The 18,476-nt window shown below is 40.6% G+C and overlaps 1 protein-coding gene across 1 annotated transcript in view; it reads right to left on the bottom strand.

Annotated features, from left to right (window-relative positions):
• TRPM8 (transient receptor potential cation channel subfamily M member 8) overlaps window positions 1–18,476 on the bottom strand; it is a 160,822-nt gene that overhangs the window by 104,386 nt on the left and 37,960 nt on the right. The window contains exon 2 of the mRNA XM_063645322.1: window positions 5,760–5,809. The gene's annotated coding sequence lies outside the window, so the exon portion shown is untranslated. The remainder of the gene's footprint in view (window positions 1–5,759; window positions 5,810–18,476) is intronic.

Here is an 18,476-nt window from a genome sequence, read left to right as displayed (position 1 = left end):
AAGTGATCAATCCTATTAAAAACCAAATCTATGCAACTCTACCCACCTTCCAAAATCCCCTTCTGCCTTCAGCCCTCCATTTCACATCCCCAGTAATTCTGCAGTAGAGTAATAAAAAGTGATAAATAATGCTTCTCAAACTTTCATGTACATATGAATCATCTGGGAATCTAGTTGAATGCAGATTCTGGTTCAGCAGATACAAGATGGGACCTATGATGCTCCATATCTAACAAGCTCTTACCAGGTGAGCCAATGCTGCAGGTCCACAGTACACACTTAGATAGCAAGGGCGCAGGAGGTGCCAGACTCCTGTCAGCACCACGGTCAGCTCCAAGGCCAGCAACACGGAGAAAGGCAAGAACCAGAAGAGTGGTCCAGAGAACGCCCACCAGGCAAACCCAGGGCTCTCTGTGTCTAGGGGATAAGAGGTCCCTCTAGATTTGGTGCTCTTCATAAGTCTCCCCAGTCCCTGGAACTCTCCCCTCCCTGATGGAATCAGGTCTAGCCAGCTCCTTCAGACTCTGTTCTCTCTGTGTCTCTTCCGGTCTCAAGCAAGAAGCTCTTTCTCCAGTTCTGAGTTCAAGGTTCAATGGCCAGATGGCCATTGGCTCAGGCTGGATTGCCCTGGGCCCCTTATTTAAGCTTCACATCTTCCCAGATCCATTGTGGGTGACCTCACCAGGCATCTATGGAGCTCCATGCTTCTTTAGAGATTAAGTTTGTATTGAATAATTTGGGAACCTTGAAATATCAGTACCACCCCCAGAGAACTATCCTTCTACCAATGTTATAAAATCAAAGAACTCTCCATGAGCCTGAATAATAAAATATGACATTCTAATGGGTATATGAAAGGGACAGATGCTTTTATTCTATTACAATAGCTGTAATTTTAATGAGTTTTTCACAATTTGCTTTATTCAAGTGAGGGTTTTTATAAGATCATCCCAATTCCTATTCTCTTGTTCAATCTCAACCAATGTGATTTACTCTTTTCTAACTATAAATGAATTCTACTATTGTATTTACATAAATGTCTTTAACATCATTGTTCTTTCTTTTTAACCTGATATATTTCCCATTCTGAACTCTATCTTAAGGAAATTATTTTCATCCCTTCATGAAATGAGAAAGAAAGCTGATCTTCTCTTGCCCACTGTCTTCTTTTTCCAAGGAAGAGAATGGAACATGAGAGAATGAATGGGGCCTTGCAGTAATAACCACAGATCTCAGTTTCTATTCTGATATGATTAGTTTCTGTAGGAAAAACACCTTGTTTCTCAGTTATCCAGAAGACATTCAGGGGATATACAATTTTTGTACTTAAGCATATTAAGGCAACTGCACAGAACAGACTCAATTGTGGTGAATGTTAAGGTGTGTATCCCAATAACATCTCTCTATAATAATTAACATAATTCTCAAAGGATTAAGCAATTGGCATCTTAGTGGGTCATTGATGGAATCGGGGCAGAGTTTTTGGCTCTCTCTGATGTGTTGTATAACTTAAGTTACCAGGCTCTATGTTGATGAGTCTTTCTGCTGTCACAGCTTTTGTGACACCGTTTCAGGCATAGGACTACAGTAGTGAACATGGCAGATCATGCCCCTTCACCAGGGAGCCCACATCCCAGACAAGGGGACAGACAAACAACAAACAAAAATGCCAGATAGTGCCATGTAACATAAAAACTAAGACAGGGGAAAAGAATAGACAGCGGCAGGATGGTTTTTTCAGATCGACGGTCCAAAGAAGTCTTTCTGCAGAGGTAAGAATTGGGCAGGGACCTGAGTGAAACAAGAGAGCCAGAAAAGAGGACCTGGTGGGGAGCAAATGCAGCCCAGGCAGACAGGAAAGGTGAAAGTCTGGAGTGAGCTTGCCAGGACCCAGTGAAGGAGGTGGAGAGAGGAAAGAGTGAGTGGGAAAATAGCCAGAAGTCAGATTATATGAGACTTTGTAGGCCGTTATAAAGATTTTGGCTTTTATTCTGCATATCATGGGAAGCCTCCGGGAGTTTTAAGCAGGGAAAGGAGTGATTTTGTGAGTCTTTGAAACCATCCTTCTGGCTGCAGCACACACAGGTGACTGGGAGGTGATTGGGGGGCTGGTGGGGTTCTGTGTTGCCCACTGGTCCAGGATAGAGATGAGTGTGGCTTGGACTTCCTAGGGTGGGGCCGTGGAGGTGATGAAATGTCATCAGATTTAGGGTAGTTGTGATGGTAAAGAGCTGGCACAATTTGCTGATGGGTTGGAGAAGGACACGTGGATGACTCATGGGGAATGGTATGTCATTCAGCTCAGGAGGTCTAGAAGAGAGCAGCAAGAAGGGCAGAGCTGAGTCAAGACACCCAGGGGACAAAGCAGGAGCTTTCAACTCTTTCATGGTCATGAGGAGCTTTCCTCAGTTATCCCAGGTGCAAGGGGCCGCAGGAAGCTTTTCAGTGAACTTTCTATCAGGTATCCAAGTTGTTTCACATGTGAGAACCCACACTAGAACTTGGAACAAGAATGAACAGTAGATGATACAGGCAGAAATAGAGATGGAGATAGAAATGGAGTCAGAGACAGAGATGGAGATGACAATGGAGGTGGAGATGGAGTTGGGGATGGAGAGAGAGAATGGAGATGCCAATTAACAAGGACCAAGAATAATGCAGACTCCGAGACCAAAGAATTTGATGTCCACTTACATAAATGTAAATAATGACAATTTGCCTCATATCTTTATACTAAATCTTTCAGCGTAAAGCAGAATGCCATAGTCATTAAGTGTTCTGTCTCTGGAGGCAAACCAGCCTGTATTAAAGCCCAGGTTCCAGGACAACCTTGGGCAAGCTTCCTGACCTCTATAAGCCTAGTGTCTTCACCTTTGACAATAACACTGCCTGCAGAGATCTGTAAAGCACGGGCATCCTAAAGAGTAAAGAATCAGTAAATGTGAACCACTGCTGAGACAGAGGTCAACTCCTTATACAAGACTGTATTCTAATAGCAATGTGTTAACATCCCTCGACTGTCAGACAAGTTCCTTGACTCAAGCTTGTCAATGATGTCGATAAGCAAGGAATTAGAAAGAGGAGATGAAATGTAAAGTAGATAATTTCAAAGAGGCTCAGTGGAAACGGCATTTAAATATCTGCATTCAAGTACTAGTAAAGCAAACAAGGTTAGGGGAACTCGGCTTTTGAGGAAATAGTTTTGCCCTGACTGCAGCCCAAAGGTGCTTCAGCTTTTGAATGTGGGAGAAAATGAAACTATTTGTATATTAAAAATTCACATAGTCGTCCATTTGGCCTATATGACCTTGGCCTACATGACCTCTATCCCAGTTTAGAGCTCCAGGCACTAAGAACCCATTTCTTCCCTTTTATCTGAATTACCTAAACTTTGCTTGAGAAGACAAAATAAGTTCTGAGTGATTTCTGACCACTTTTACGTGGTAACGGCATGGGAAGAAAAACACATTCCAGGCCCATTCGGGTTAGCAGAACTGCTCCATCTTCCTTCTGATCTAGGGAACAAGAAACCCATCCCAAGACAGGGAAGATGCTGAATGCTACTTAAAAGCATGAAGGCTATGGGCAATGAGGTGTAATGGAAAAGGGAACATGAAAAGCAATGAACAATTAGGATTATTAGAAATATTACCATCCCGCAGAGTGGTCTCTGAATGGAGACGGGTTCAAATGCCAGAGACAAAAATAGCCAAGCAGCCCCAGATAATCGAATATTTGCCCCCAAAGTAACCTGATGGAAAAGACATTTTCCAAAGGGAGAATGGGCTCCACAGAGTGCTGGCCCCTGGGAACCCTGTCCAGTATCAGCTGGCTGCCAGCCTGTGGGCTGGGGGCTGCAAATTCAGACATGATTAAGGCAGAACTCCACATGCAAGGAATTCAGTCTTGTGAAAATTGAGATTGTTAGGCAAGGAAGAAACAGGTACCTATTATTAGGAGGTTCGAGTCTGTTTTGATGAGGTATCAAACAAGCAAGGATCTGTTCAGCTTTTGGCCCTTATATCCATACTCTAATAGTGATATCTCAAGCAGGAAGGTGTTAGACCATTTACCCAATAAAGAATTTCTATTTTTAACATTTCTCCAATCACAAACACTCTCTACATTTACGTGCATGTGTGCACGCTACCCCGTGACATTAGCTAACATCTGTTGAGTACCTGGTATATGTCAGCACATTTCTAAGTATTTTACCTGTACAGACTCACTTAAGCTCCCAAGAAACCTGTGAGTTGGTGCTACTGGTATCATCATCCCCATTTTACAACTGAGGCACAAACAGATTAAGTAATTTACCCATGGTTACATAATCGGTGAGTGGTGGAGGCAGGCTTGAAATCCAGACAATCTGGTTCCAGGGCCTTTTTGCTCAATCTCTTTGCTGAACCTCATGAGGCACACGTGTGCACATGCACACAAACATACACACATGAACGTACTCAGAGTCACTCAGAGTCAGAGGCACAGGGAGACAGGTTGGCCCAGATGAAGCTCAAAGAGAAGATGAGGCTGTTCCCACTGCCTTCTTAAGCTACACCTTAAGCTTAAGGTGGGAGAAGTCATGTTTTAAGAAATCTCCAAGGATTATCCTTAATGTCTCCATTCATGTGTCTAATAAGCACCTCTGACTTAATAGGTCCCAGAGTGTTTGATTCCAAACCACACCCCCAATCCAAACCTGCATCTCTTCCCCACATCAGCTCTTTACACTATCAGCCAACTAATTGCTCCGACCAGTATCCTGGAGTCATCTTTGGTTCTTCTCTTTTTCCCTTGCCCAATTCACCAGTAACTCTTGTCATTTCCGCCTCCAAATCTGATTCAGTGTATTCCAAATCTGACCATTTTTCTAGTCACTGCTGCTGACCTCCTTCATCCAAGATGCCACCATCTCTTTTCTAGAAGTTGGTGACAGCTCCTAGCTAGCCTGTTGGCTTCCAATTTGTTCACAGGATCCATTCTCCACACCCTCTTCCAAAGTCATCCCTTCAAAGCACTTCTTGGATTATATCAGTCCCCTTTTCAGAACTGTCAGATGGCTTCCCATTGTAGTCAGAACAACCCACTGCATATGATAGTCTACAACAACCACTCCAAATGATGGTCTACAGCAACCCACTCCAAATGATGGTCTCCAACTACCCACTGCACATGATGGTCTACAACAACCCGCTCCCTATGATGATCTACAACAACCCACTTCAAATGATGTTCTACAGTTACCCACTCCCTATGGTGGTCTACAACAACCCACTCAAATGATGGTCTACAGCAACCTACTCCAAATGATGATCTACAGTAACCCACTCCCTATGATGTTCTACAATAACCCACTTTAAATGATAGTCTAGAACAACCCACTCCTCATGATGGTCTACAACAACCTACTCCAAATGATGATCTACCATAACCCACTCCCTATGATGTTCTACAACAACCCACTCCCTATGATGGTCTACATTAACTCACTTTAAATGATAGTCTGCAACAGCCCACTCCTTATGATGGTCTACAACAACCCACTCCAAATGATGATCTACAACAACCTATGACCTTGTCTCCCTATGCTCTCTCCCTTGATTCCTTCTTGGGCTCTTAGTGCTTTTCATTTTATATCTACATCTCCTTCCCCCAGATCTTCTAGTACCTGGCTGCCTAAAAATATATAAGGCAGAGGTTAAGAGCTCAGGCTGCAAAAGAGGACTGCCTGGGTGAAAATTCCAAATTCACCATTTTACCTGTGTAATCTTGAGCAACTTTTGTAACTTCTCTGAGCTTATTTCTTCACCTAGAAAACAATGAAAATAATAATAGTATCTACCCAGAGTTCTTGTGAAAACTAAACGAGTTAACTCCATGTAAAACACACCAAGCAATATTCTTCTTAAGAACTGTTCACCATTGTGATTATAACTATTAATATTATCAATATTATTATTAACAGCAAATAAATTATGATTTGAGCTTGGACTTTGAAGAGTCAGACCACCACTCACCATTGGCTATGTGAACTTGGTAACCTCTCTGTGCAAATAGAAAATAGAATTTTCTTCTTTGTTAAGTAGAAATTCAACAAATGTAAATGTAACAAATGGAAATTTATATCATCCTCGGAGATATTTAATTAGTTAATACAGATAAAGCACTCCAAATAGTGCAATGGCACACAGCAAGCATTCTGAAGTGCTCATCTTTTTTTGTTCGTTTGTTTTGTTTTTTGAGACGGAGTTTCATTCTTGTTGCCCAGGCTGGAGTGCAATGGCGTGATCTCAGCTCACTGCAACCTCCTCCTCCTGGGTTCAAGGGATTCTCCTGCCTCAGCCTCCCGAGTAGCTGAGATTACAGGCATGTGCCACCATGCCTGGTTAATTTATTGTATTTTTAGTAGAGATGGGGTTTCTCCATGTTGGTCAGGTTGGTCTCGAACTCCTGACCTCGGGTGATCTGCCCGCCTTGGCCTCCCAAAGTGCTGGGATTACAGGTGTGAGCCACTGCGTCTGCCCCATCATCATCATTATTATATTCTGAGTATTATTATCTTCTTCCAAGTGTCTGTTCAGCCATTCTATCATCCGGAGGCCCTTGCTCATCACCCACCCTAGCCACTCTGTCATATCAGCTTGCCTTGTTTTTCACCATTGCATTGACCACTACTTGACATTAGTATCTTCAGTGCAGTGTTATACATCATTGATGGTCTCTCTCCCCTTCTAGCCTTTTCACCAGTGTGTCCCCAGTGCCAGAAACAGAGACTGGAACATGGTGGGACTCAATAAAAGTCAAATGAACAAGCGTCACATTTTTCATGTGTGGAAAGGCTCTGTTTGCACGAGGACTCTGTTCCCTGGGATTGTTGTTCTGCTATGCAAGTTCATGGCCAAGCATCATTGCACATCAAACCTTAATGGAAGGTCTCAATGATTTTTCCCTAAGTGCATTTTGCTGTTCTCAAGATGCTGCTGCTCGAGCAGCTGTCTGCATAGAGGAAGGACCTCAATGGCAATTCTCCCTTGGCTCATGTGCTCAGACACACCCTCTCATATGTACCTTCTCCTTTTACTCATTGATTTACTCTTTAATTTATTACTCAGTTCATTCATTAGCCTAGCACTGATTTAGCGCCAACTATGTATGGGCCTAATGCAGAGCACTGAAGTTACAAAGATTCATACGAATTGGTGCCTACTTGAAAGGAGTTACAATGTAGCCAAGGAGGAAGATACAAAAATGGATAATTAAAACGCAGTGGGTTTACTGATGGATGCAGGCATTGCTTTTATAGGAGTCCCCAAAAGGGACAGCAACACGGTCCAGGGGAATAAAAAAGACCGCCTCTCCACCACGTTCCTGAAGGAACATGAACCAAAACACAGGGTGAGGATCAGCAAATTGATGGGTGTGTCTAGAGTTTGGAGTAAGGGGTGCAGTGTATGTGGAGGAGAGGAGATTGAGTAGGTGGGCAGGGGAACTTCTGTGGCCTGGCAGAGGACTTTGGAACTTATCTTGCAAGCAACATGTAAGCACTGAACAGCCTTATCACAAGATCAATGCCAGATTTGGGATTTAGGAGATCACCCTGTGTCTCTCTGGTGGTCAAGTCAAGAATGGAAACAAAGGAACAATAAGGCCCCAACAAGAGGTGAGGAAAGTGATAGTGATGATGGACAGAACAGATGATTGTTTAAAAATTAGGAGGCCTGGATGATTGATTGACATAGGATATGAAAGAAAAGGAAGAATTAGCCAAGCTTTCTAGTTCTTTCTCGGGAGACTAGTTGCAACTCCTTCTAACTCACTATCACTGTGCTCACTGTAATTGCAGTAGAAACTCTTACCAACACCATCAGAACCAGTAGTCAGTTTCTTTGAGGAGCATCAAAAAAGTTAAAGACTCTTGAGAAGGTTCAACGTAAATTACTGTAGTAAACAGAATAATGGCCCCCAAAAGATGTCTGCATCCTAATTCCTAGAACCTGTGAATATGTCAAGTCACATGGAAAGGAGAATTAAGGTTGCAGATGGCACTAAGGTTGAAGACGGCACTAAGGTTGCTAACCAGCAGATCTTAAAACAGGGAGATTATTTTGGACTATCTGGGTAGGTCCAGTGGAACCACAATGGAAAAGGGAGACAGGAGACTCAGTATCAGAGAAAGAAATGGAAATAGAATCAGACAGATGCAACATGGCTGGCTTTGAGGACAGAGGAAGAGGCGATAAGCCAAGGAATATGGGCAGCCTCTAGATGTTGGAAAAAGCAAGGAAATTCATTACCCCATAGAGCCTGCAGAAGGAATGCAGCACCGCCAACACCTTGGTTTTAGCCCAATGAGACCCGTGCTGAACTCCTAAAGTACAGAATCGGAAGGTAAGGTTTGTGTTAAATCAGTTTCATGATTATGGGGGACTTTATTTTACCATTTATGAAGCAATTTCACATATGCTAGCTCACTTGGTTCTGCAATGCTATGAGGAAGGTTTTATGGCCCCCATTTTACAAATGAAGAAATTAAGGCTCAGAGAAATTAAGGTACTTGCTCAAAACCTCTCAACAATGATGTGCTGGAGCGGGGACTAAGTTCTGGGCCTGGGTAGGGCCCTTCCTCTGCTCTACGTTGCCTCTCCCATCTTGAGTGATGTTCTCACACTGAAAGCCACCTCTACGAATCAAAACGTAGACAAATGCAAGATGAGAATTTTCTTTTATTTGAATTCTGAATGTAACAAGTAAGGAAATTGATAGCCTCTTCACTAATGGCAAGAATATGTATTTAAATGTTCTCCAAACCCTTGTCTTTCTCCCTCCATTCTTTCTTCCTTTCTTCTTTCCTTCCTGATGTTAGGCACAGTGGAAGTTACAACAATAAATGAGACTACTCTTTCCTCAGAGGGTATAAAAGGTAGTATTTGACCACAAATAGGCATGTTATAAGTAGACTGTCACAAAGGCCAAGGAATCCAAGCACCTAGAGCACAAAACACAGTAGAATAAAGCTTTGAGCTTTGTTTTGAACATATCATCTTTGATCAGTCACAGACTGTGGATTAAGGATTAGCCCCAATTTATACATCTTTAGCCCTTACACATACACAAAAGTTACAACTCTTGTGACAACCAAGACTGGACACACATCAGCATGGAGTCCTGGAAACCGTGGCTGCATTCGTGTGTGTTTTTACTTTTGTTGCCTTTGAGTACCTTTTTCTTAATCCTGGAATAGGATGCATAATCCAGGCTCAAATATATTCATTGCTTTCTTGTTCAGTTTCCCATAAACTATAAACAAATGGAAAATTAGTTCCCATGTAATGCTGTATCTCAGGAGTAAACAACCTGTGTCTCTGGTGCCCAGCAGCCTTGGAGATGGGTATAATCTGCAAGATCCCCGTGCTTCCCATCCTGGTACAGCCAGTGCCCAGTAAATATTGGTGGATTGATGAGCAGCACAGCACCAGGGTTACTTCAACAGCCACGCAACAGACAGTGACGTGGACCTAAAATCAAATACAGATTTTCTGCCTGTGCTGCCACCATCCTAGATCTTGAGCTCCTTTCTTGCCCTCTTTTGAAAGTAAGAAATCTCCTTTATTGGGAGACTCTTGTCTGAAAACAACTCTATTTCTAGGATCAAGTAACAGAAAGTCATTAAATGTGGACACACAACAGGTCCCGTCCTTTTCATGCTGCAAAGATGAAACAGAAATGTATAGGAGGACTTTTCTTCACAACAGGCTACCTTCTCTTTCAGTAATGTGAAAAGATTTTGGTAATTCTAGTGTAACCACTGAGTCCCACCACAGATACTCAGACTTGGAAGTTGCTAGATCTTTGCCCCACTCTGTGGCACATCTGTGGTGTTTAAGGAGTCGGAGAAATTTTATTCACCAGATCCCCTTTTAAAGAGAACAGTGTACCAGTTTGCAAGTAAACAAAAACCTAACCCAACCCAAGTTTGCTTAAGTAAATAAGGGATTTATCAGTTCAGGAATTTTAAAATAGTAGGGGCATTTTGTATTCAGCAGCAGCTTGATCAAGGGCTCAGGTGACACCACCAAGACTTGGCTTCTGTCTCTGTCTTCTTGGTTTCAGCCTTCTCTGTCTGGGCTTTATTCTCAGACATAATGGTCTTGCCTCCACTCATGGTTGCCAGATGGTCACAGCAGCCAGAACTACCATCATCTCACATGCAACAAAAATGGGGAAAAGATTGTCCACTTTTCAGATGGCACAAACAAAAGTCTCGGAATTGAATCCTGAGGTTTCCAATTGGCCTGAGATCACAGGTCTACTCTAAGCAGTTGCTGTTATGATGGCATGCAACTCAATGACCACAGGACCACTCCAGAGGCACTGCAGAGCAGGGATCACAAACTGAGAGCCAGTGGGCTGAATCCAACCCAAAGATGTGCTTTGACAAGCCAGCATGGTGTTTTGAGATTTTTTATTTAAACACGTTTGGCTGATGTCTCCACTCTTCACTTTCCTGAAGACCCTCCTACTCCATGCTCAGCCTGATTTGCATATTGATATTACTGCCTAGTTTGGGAAGGTAATCAATTTTGCACACTATTATAGATGTAACTCAAGAATTCCGTGTAGCTGAACTAAATGATCTTTGGGGATCAATTACTTCTGTGTTCCCAATATCTAGCATAGTACCTGCACACACAGAGGTCATGCAAAGGTGCTTATAGAATTATACTCATTAATCTACTGATCTTGGGATCAGGTGCAATGACTCACACCCGTAATCCCAGCTACTCAGGAGGCTGAGGTGAGAGGATCGCTTGAGCCCAGGCTGTAGTGGGCTATGATCACACCACTGCATTGCAGCCTGGGAGACAGAGAAAAACTCCGCCTCCAAAACAAAACAAAACCAAAAAAAAAACCTCTCTATCAGAGATTATATGGGACTGGGGGATTGGTTCCAGCTTAATCAAACATCAACCATAGGCCTTGGGCAAATCTCTGTGCCTCAGAAGGACACAGTGAAAATAAAAAGGATCATGTGCCCATGCAAGTGTCTGAAGGCTGTATCTGTAAGAGAGCAGGCTGGACTCTGTGACAAACCACGCTTATCTCTGAGAATTAATGCAAAAAAAGTCTATTTCTTGCTCATGCCCAGTTGAATGTGGGCGTTCAGCAGGCAGCTATTCACTTGGGATTCAAGGGCCCAGTCTCCTCCATTCTGTAGTTCTGGTATCCCCTGGACCTTAGAACCCCCTGTGAGATCATCTGTTAAATCCAGCAGAGAAGGGAAAAGAGTGAGAGACTGAGAGGCTGGGGCTGGAAGTGACAGCTATTACTTCCAACTACATTGCACTGGCCAGAACTCAGCCCCGTGGCCACACCTACCTTGAAGAGTGACTGGGAAATATCTGGCTGTGTGACGAGGAAGAAAAGAAAACGAGGAAGAAAAGAAAATGAGGTTCACGAACAACTACCCAGTCTCTACCCACAGCTATAAGACAAAGGAAGGGTTTTATTCACCTTTGATTACAGCCTCCACACCTTTATTCTGGAGGCCTTGATATGACATTTAATGCGCTCATGAAAAAATCAAAATGAGGAAAATTTCCTTTTTTCATTCTAAGATACAAAGAGTTCAGTTTTTCAGGCTAATCATGAAGAAAAAGAAGGGAAAGAAGAGAAGAGAAGGAAAAGGAAAGGCCATGAGAAAAAGAAGTAGAAGTGAGTTTGTTCCGCAACCACGTGTTTTCTGGAATTCTTGTTTACATTTGTATTAGCCAAATCTCCAGGCTAAAGTTATAATATTGGATGTTGCTTATCATGTGTCTTTAATTATAAGGAATCATTTTTACTTACAGAAAATAGAATGCCGGGCACAGTGGCTCACGCCTGTAATCCCAGCACTTTGGGAAGCCAAGGCGGGTGGATCACCTGAGGTCAGGAGTTCAAGACCAGCCTAGCCAACATGGTGAAACCCCATCTCTACTGAAAATACAAAAAATTAGCCAGACATGGTGGTGCACACCTGTAATTCCAGCTACTTTGGAGGTTGAGGCAAGAAAATTGCTTGAACCCAGAAGGCGGAGGTTGCAGTGAGCTGAGATCTTTCCATGGCACGCCAGCCTGGGGAAGAGAGTGAAACTCCATCTCAAAAAAATAAAAATAAAAAATAATATAATACTAATAAAAAACTAGAACTTGCCAATGTACAATATTTAACAGAAAATAGGCAATTTGTATATTCCAAAACACATTGAAAGAAAAACACTATATGAACTAGTTCTTCTTTGGCATGTGTAATGTTCAAAGCTTCCATACTCTCCTGATGATTTCCTAAGCTTTCCAGAGAGTTTACTTCTTTACTACTCTCCCCATACAACACATATGAACCAAAGGGCACACATACACCTTGGAGGCAGCTCTCTTCTCTTATCAACTTAGATTGTCCCAATTAATTTTCAAATGCTGTTAGTAATTGTACCAAAAGCTCTAGACTTCAGTTCACTTAATTCTCTAAATCACCCTATAGAGTTGGTATCATTATTCTGTTTCACAGATGAGGAAACTGAGGCTCAAAAATATAAAGTAACTTGCCCAAGTTTCAGCTTGCTAGCAAGTGTCAGAGCCAAAAATGGTGCACAGTTTATCTGACACTCCACAACCCATGCTCTTAGTAACAAAAGTCAAGTTCCTGATTAGGACCAAGGGATGGTAGTGACTGCTGTCATTGATTATTTGCTTATTCCTGTCATTTGTCTGAATGATTGTTTTGGGGAAGTGAATTCAGAATACTAGCTGAAATCTCAGTCCTTGCTTACAGAGTTCATTTCCTTGTGGCATCATAAGTCTACACTGTACCCAATGGCACCATAGGTGGTTTTGGTTGTAAACTCACTCTCCTGCCAATCTGGACCCAGCTTCTGATCCTGCAAGCTTCAGAAGCAAGGACATTCTGCTGAGGCTCTGTGGAAGCCACGTTCAGAACAGGAGGCAGCTGAAGTGTCCCTACTGGTGTTCCTGGTCATCCCAATCTTCTTCTTTGGTGTCACCATTTAAGGTTATAAAGTCAGGCAGAACCAGAAGATATAAAAGAAGCACTGAATCCCAAGCTTCTTAGATGCCCATATTGACAGAGAAGTTCTGCCACTGAAAGCAGTTAAAAGCAATTATTGAAAGCAATTTAAATTCTAAATACACTGAATTTTAGAGAAAAAAAACCTGCAATGAAACGTCACTCTTATGAAAAATATATGAGGTGGCTTCCAGTAATTATAGATCAGTGTGGATATGTTTCTTTCATCAACCATTAATTTATATCAATTATTTATTGAGTCCTGTGATGTTGTGTGCTTAAAACCACTTAGGACTGGGTGCTCAAATGTGTTCTTTAAAGGGACAGATTATAGATTCCATTTCAAGATTTTTTTTCTCCTGTGACTTACATGGAAAGAAAGAATAAGCAGTTGAGATCAAAAACAATCCAATCCTTAAAATGAAGCAATTTCCCCCACCCTTAAAGTTATGGTGAGAATTTTTACAACTTTTTTTTTGCCAGTAGCTTCTCCAGTTCCATAGATGATGCTATTCTTAAGAACATTCTTGATGGTCCAAAATGATAGATACTTCGGAATTGTCCTGACTCAGATATCTGCATATTCCTGATTAGACAACCTCCTGGGTGTCCTAGCCATACCCATGATTATAAGATCAGACCCTTTCCAGGTTTCTTCATGACATCTGGTCACAAAAGCATGTGGAGGGTCTTCAGTTCCTAGGTAATATGAACTCAACACTCAGATCCAGCTGGTGACAGCTAACATACTGCTGTTTTATTCTCTTTTTACTTGTGTGCGGTTTTCTGTTCTTGAGTCTTTAATGATAACAAAGGCGACTGCTCTACACAGAATGAAAACTTCCTAAGTGTCAAGGAAGAAGAATTGTGAAAAAATGATGAAGATGGCTCAATGACAGAAGTAGTAGCCTTAGCAACATTAGCAAAAGTTGCTTTAACTTCAAGATGAGCTAAATTGCATGGACCCACTAATTGGAAAAACTATTTGACAGGCTGGCTCAGAATGCTCAATTCCAGCCCACCTGGCACACTCCCTTCAACCTGCCTGGTGGAATCCAAGTGAGAATGATGGTGGCTTAGCCAAGGATGGAAAGGACAGGTGGTGAGAAATGGTTCTTGAAACCAAATCTCTGTTCACATCTTTTATTACTTCCTGTTATGCATTGAATTGTGTCTCCCAAAAACCCACATGTTAAAGTCTTAACCCCTAGTATCTTAGAATGTGATCTTATTTGGAAATAAGGTTGTTGCAGATGTAATTAGTTAAAATTGGGTTACACTAGAGTAAGGTGGGCCCTGATCCAATAAGACTGGTATCCTTACACAAAGGGGAAATTTGGAGACAGACAAGTACACAAGGAAAACGTCTTGTGCAGATGAAGGCAGAGATTAGATGATGTTTCTATAAGCCATGGAACACCAAAGACTGTTGGCAAACCACCGGAAGCTGAGGGAGAGGCAGGGGAATAGATTCGTCCTCAAAGCTCACAAAAGGAACCGACTCTATTGACATCTTGATCTTGGACTTCTGGCCTCCAGAACTATAGGCCGGTAAATTTCTGTTGTTTAAGCCACCACATTTGTGGTGTTTTGTTACAGCAGTTCTAGCAAACTAATACACCCCCTAAGGTAAATTCCTGCAAGTAAAATTTCTACTTCAAAGGGAAACATGTACTAAACCTTTTGATACATATTTCCATCCACAAGGGTTGTACCTGTCTACATTCCCAGTAGCAGTATATACAAACATTCATTTCATCATACTCTTACTAACACAGGAATTCAGGATTTGTTTTGTAACATTTCACAGTTTAATAAGTGAAACTATCTATTTTCTTATATTTTAATGTTCATTATTTGATAACTAATACCTGGACATATTTATATGTTTATTGATTATTTTGTGAATTGCCTGGTCTCCTCCTTTGCCCCTTTCTCTGCTGACCAGCTTACCTATCATTATTGATTCATGAAAATTCTTTATATATTAGAGCTACAAACCCTTTTCACAAAGAAACACAGACACACATACATACACAAAGTAAATACCTTATCTATTCAAGTTTTCATTTATCTTTTATTTTTAATAGTCTGTATTTGTGCTAAGACAGCACCTCTAGCCACATGTGGCTACTGAGACTTGAAATCTGGCTGATCTTACTTGAGATGAGCTGTAATAAATAAAATGCACATGAGATTCCGAAGACTTAGCATGAGAACAAAGAATGTAAAACATTCCATTAATAATTGTTAGTATTGATTTTATGTTGAAATGATAATGTTTTTGATGCATTGAATTAAATAAAATATATTGCTGAAATTGATTTCATGAATTATAATTTTCAGTTTTTTCATGCATTTATAAAATTTAAATTACATATGTGGCTCACATTTATTTCACACATCATATTTCTATTAAACAGTACTCTTGTATTATAAAATTATAATGTTTTATATGTGTAAGTTCTCAGTTTATTTTACTAAAGTAAAATCTATCTAATTTTTTTTATACTTTTGGCCTTCAGCGTCAGGCTTAGAAAGTGTTTTGTACCCCAAAATTATATTAATGTTCACCTATAATTTGTCATAATACATTTTACATTCACAAATTAATTGTCTACTTAATCTGAAATTTATCTTTTGCTTATAATGAAAGATTGGAATCTACTTCACTTTTTTTTTAGTTACATTGCTTTGTTTCTGAAACTTGGTCAATTCATTTTCTAGTCATTATAGCTTCATCAAGTATTTTGACCTCTCATAGGACAAATATCTCACATTGTTGTTCTCCTTCAAAAATTTACCACTTAATTTCATATATATATACTTCCAGGTGCACTTTAGAATTCCTTTTTTTTTTTTTCTTCAGTTTTTCTATTTCAGTAGGTTTCTAGGGAACAGGTTGTGTTTGGCTACATGAATTAGTTTTTGTCTTGTTTTTTTTTTTTTTTTTTTTGAGACAGAATCTCGCCCTGTTGCCCAGGCTGGAGTGCAGTGGCGCGATCTCGGCTCACTGCAACCTCCACCCCCCGGGTTCAAGCGGTTCTCCTGCCTCAGCCCCTGAGTAACTAGGACTACAGGCACCGGCCACCATGCCTGGCTAATTTTTGTATTTTTAGTACAGATGGGGTTTCACAATGTTGGCCAGGAGTTAATAAGTTCTTTAGTGGTGATTTCTGAGATTTTGGTGCACCCATCACTGGAGCAGTGTACACTCTACCCAGTGTATAGTCTTTTATCCCTCCCCACTCCCACCCTTTGCCCTGAGTCCCCAAAGTCCATTATATCATTCTTATGCCTTTGTCCTCATAGCTTAGCTGCTGGTCCTTATAGCTTAGCTCCCACTATGAGTGAGAACATACAATGTTTGGTTTTCCTTCCCTGAGTTACTTCACTTAGAATCACTTCCACTGATGAGTGGGAGCAATTACTTCACTTACTCTCACTCCCACTTACGAGTGAGAACATACAATATTTGGTTTTCCATTCCTGAGTTACTTCACTTAGAATAATGGTCTCCAAATCCATCCAGGTTGCTGTGAATGCCATTATTTTGTCCTCTTTTATGGCTGAGTGATATTCCATTTTATATATATATATACACACACACACACACATACACATACACCAAATTATGGTGTGATTATGGTGTGTGTATGTATATATATATAAATATATATAAATAAATTGTGGTTATATATATATATACACACACACACCACAATTTGTATATATATGTGTATATATATATATACACACCACAATTTGGTGTGTGTGTGTGTGTGTGTGTGTGTATATATAACCACAATTTATTTATCCACCTGTTGCTTGATGGATGGACATTTGGGCTGGTTCCATATTTTTGCAATTGCTAATTTTGCTGCTATAAACATGTGTGTGCTAGTATCTTTTTCATATAATGACGTCTTTTCCTCTAGGTAGATACCTAATAGTGGGATTGCTAGTGGGATGCTACCATTTGGTAGTTCTACTTCTAGTTCTTCAAGGAATCTCCACACTGTTTTCCATAGTGGTTGTACTAGTTTACATTCCCACTAACAGAGTAAAAGTGTTCCCTTTTCACCACATCCACAGTAACATTTTTTATTTTTTTATATTTTCATTATGGCCATTCTTACAGGAATAAGGTGTAAATGAAAAAAATCTGTTAGAAAATTTACTGGGATTATGTTAAATGTAGAAACTATTCAGGATGTTTGCAGCTGTTTTAATAATGGAGAAGAAGGACAACAGTATCCCAGGGTTGGGACATGTTATGTAACAATGGGGACCAGTTATGTAAGTATTGGCACGTCCCAGCTGGATCCTCTATGAGGATGTGTATATATTTATTTGACCTGGAAAATGCCCAGATATTTGGTTAAACGAAAAATATAAGTTCTGACACATGACGTTTAGCATTATTCCCTTAATGTAAACTTGTGAACATAGATCTATCTGTGTTATTTCCAGACAGACATACCCTAAAGGGTATAGTCATTTCTAAGTGGTACAATTCATATTGTCATTTCATTTTTCCTTGCATTTTTTCTACATTACTTGACTGATTTTTTACAATTAGTGACAGTTATTAAAAACCAAAAGCTATGGTTAAATATTTAATCACCCAATTAATTCAGTATTCTTGAATTAGCCTTTTTGCAATACTATATTTTGTCTTGCCATTCAGAAACATAATATAGCTCTCTGTTTTCCAATCTTTTTCTTCCCCAAGAAAAAATTTTGTTGTTACAATCATATATGCTCTCTGTATTTCTTCTTATTTGTATTCCTATGTTTCTATTTTTCCACTGCTTATTATAGTCACTTTTGATAGGTGGGAAAACTAGAAGGTTTGATTTTTATATTTAATTTTTTCAATTCAGCCACCTAATAAAATTCCTTAATTAATTCTAAATGTTTCTCAGTTGATTTATTCTCTTGAGTTTTCTTGGTAGACAATCTGCAGATCATCTGTGTATTCTTTCTGAAATTTAAACTCTTTTCTTCTTAGACACTTAGGACACTGGGCCGCTCTGAGGATAATGTCAAGTTAGAGTGTTATTAAGATACATCCTTGTCTTGTTCTCTAAATAGAAAGGTCCCTTTTATTTTGTCATCACAACTGACTGCTCTGGGCTCCTGCTGGAGCATGCTGCCTTGGTGTCGTGGGTGTGCAGCAGGCCCAGTGCACTGTCACCCCCCACCCACTCCTGGCTGCTTGGCTGTGGACAGGGATAAGTTGAAACACCCCTAAGGTAACTTTGTGTGTGTATGTGTGTGTTTGTGTCTCTTTGTGAAAAGGGTTTTTAGCTTTAATATATAAAGAATTTTTATGAATCAATAATGATAGGCAAGCTGGCCAGTAGAGAAATGGACAAAGGAGGAGACCAGAGATGTATCCCTATCTACA

Source organism: Symphalangus syndactylus, chromosome 8 (genome assembly GCF_028878055.3).
Source record: "Symphalangus syndactylus isolate Jambi chromosome 8, NHGRI_mSymSyn1-v2.1_pri, whole genome shotgun sequence".
Taxonomy (NCBI): Eukaryota; Metazoa; Chordata; class Mammalia; order Primates; family Hylobatidae; genus Symphalangus; species Symphalangus syndactylus.
This window is presented reverse-complemented; position numbering and strand designations above follow the sequence as displayed.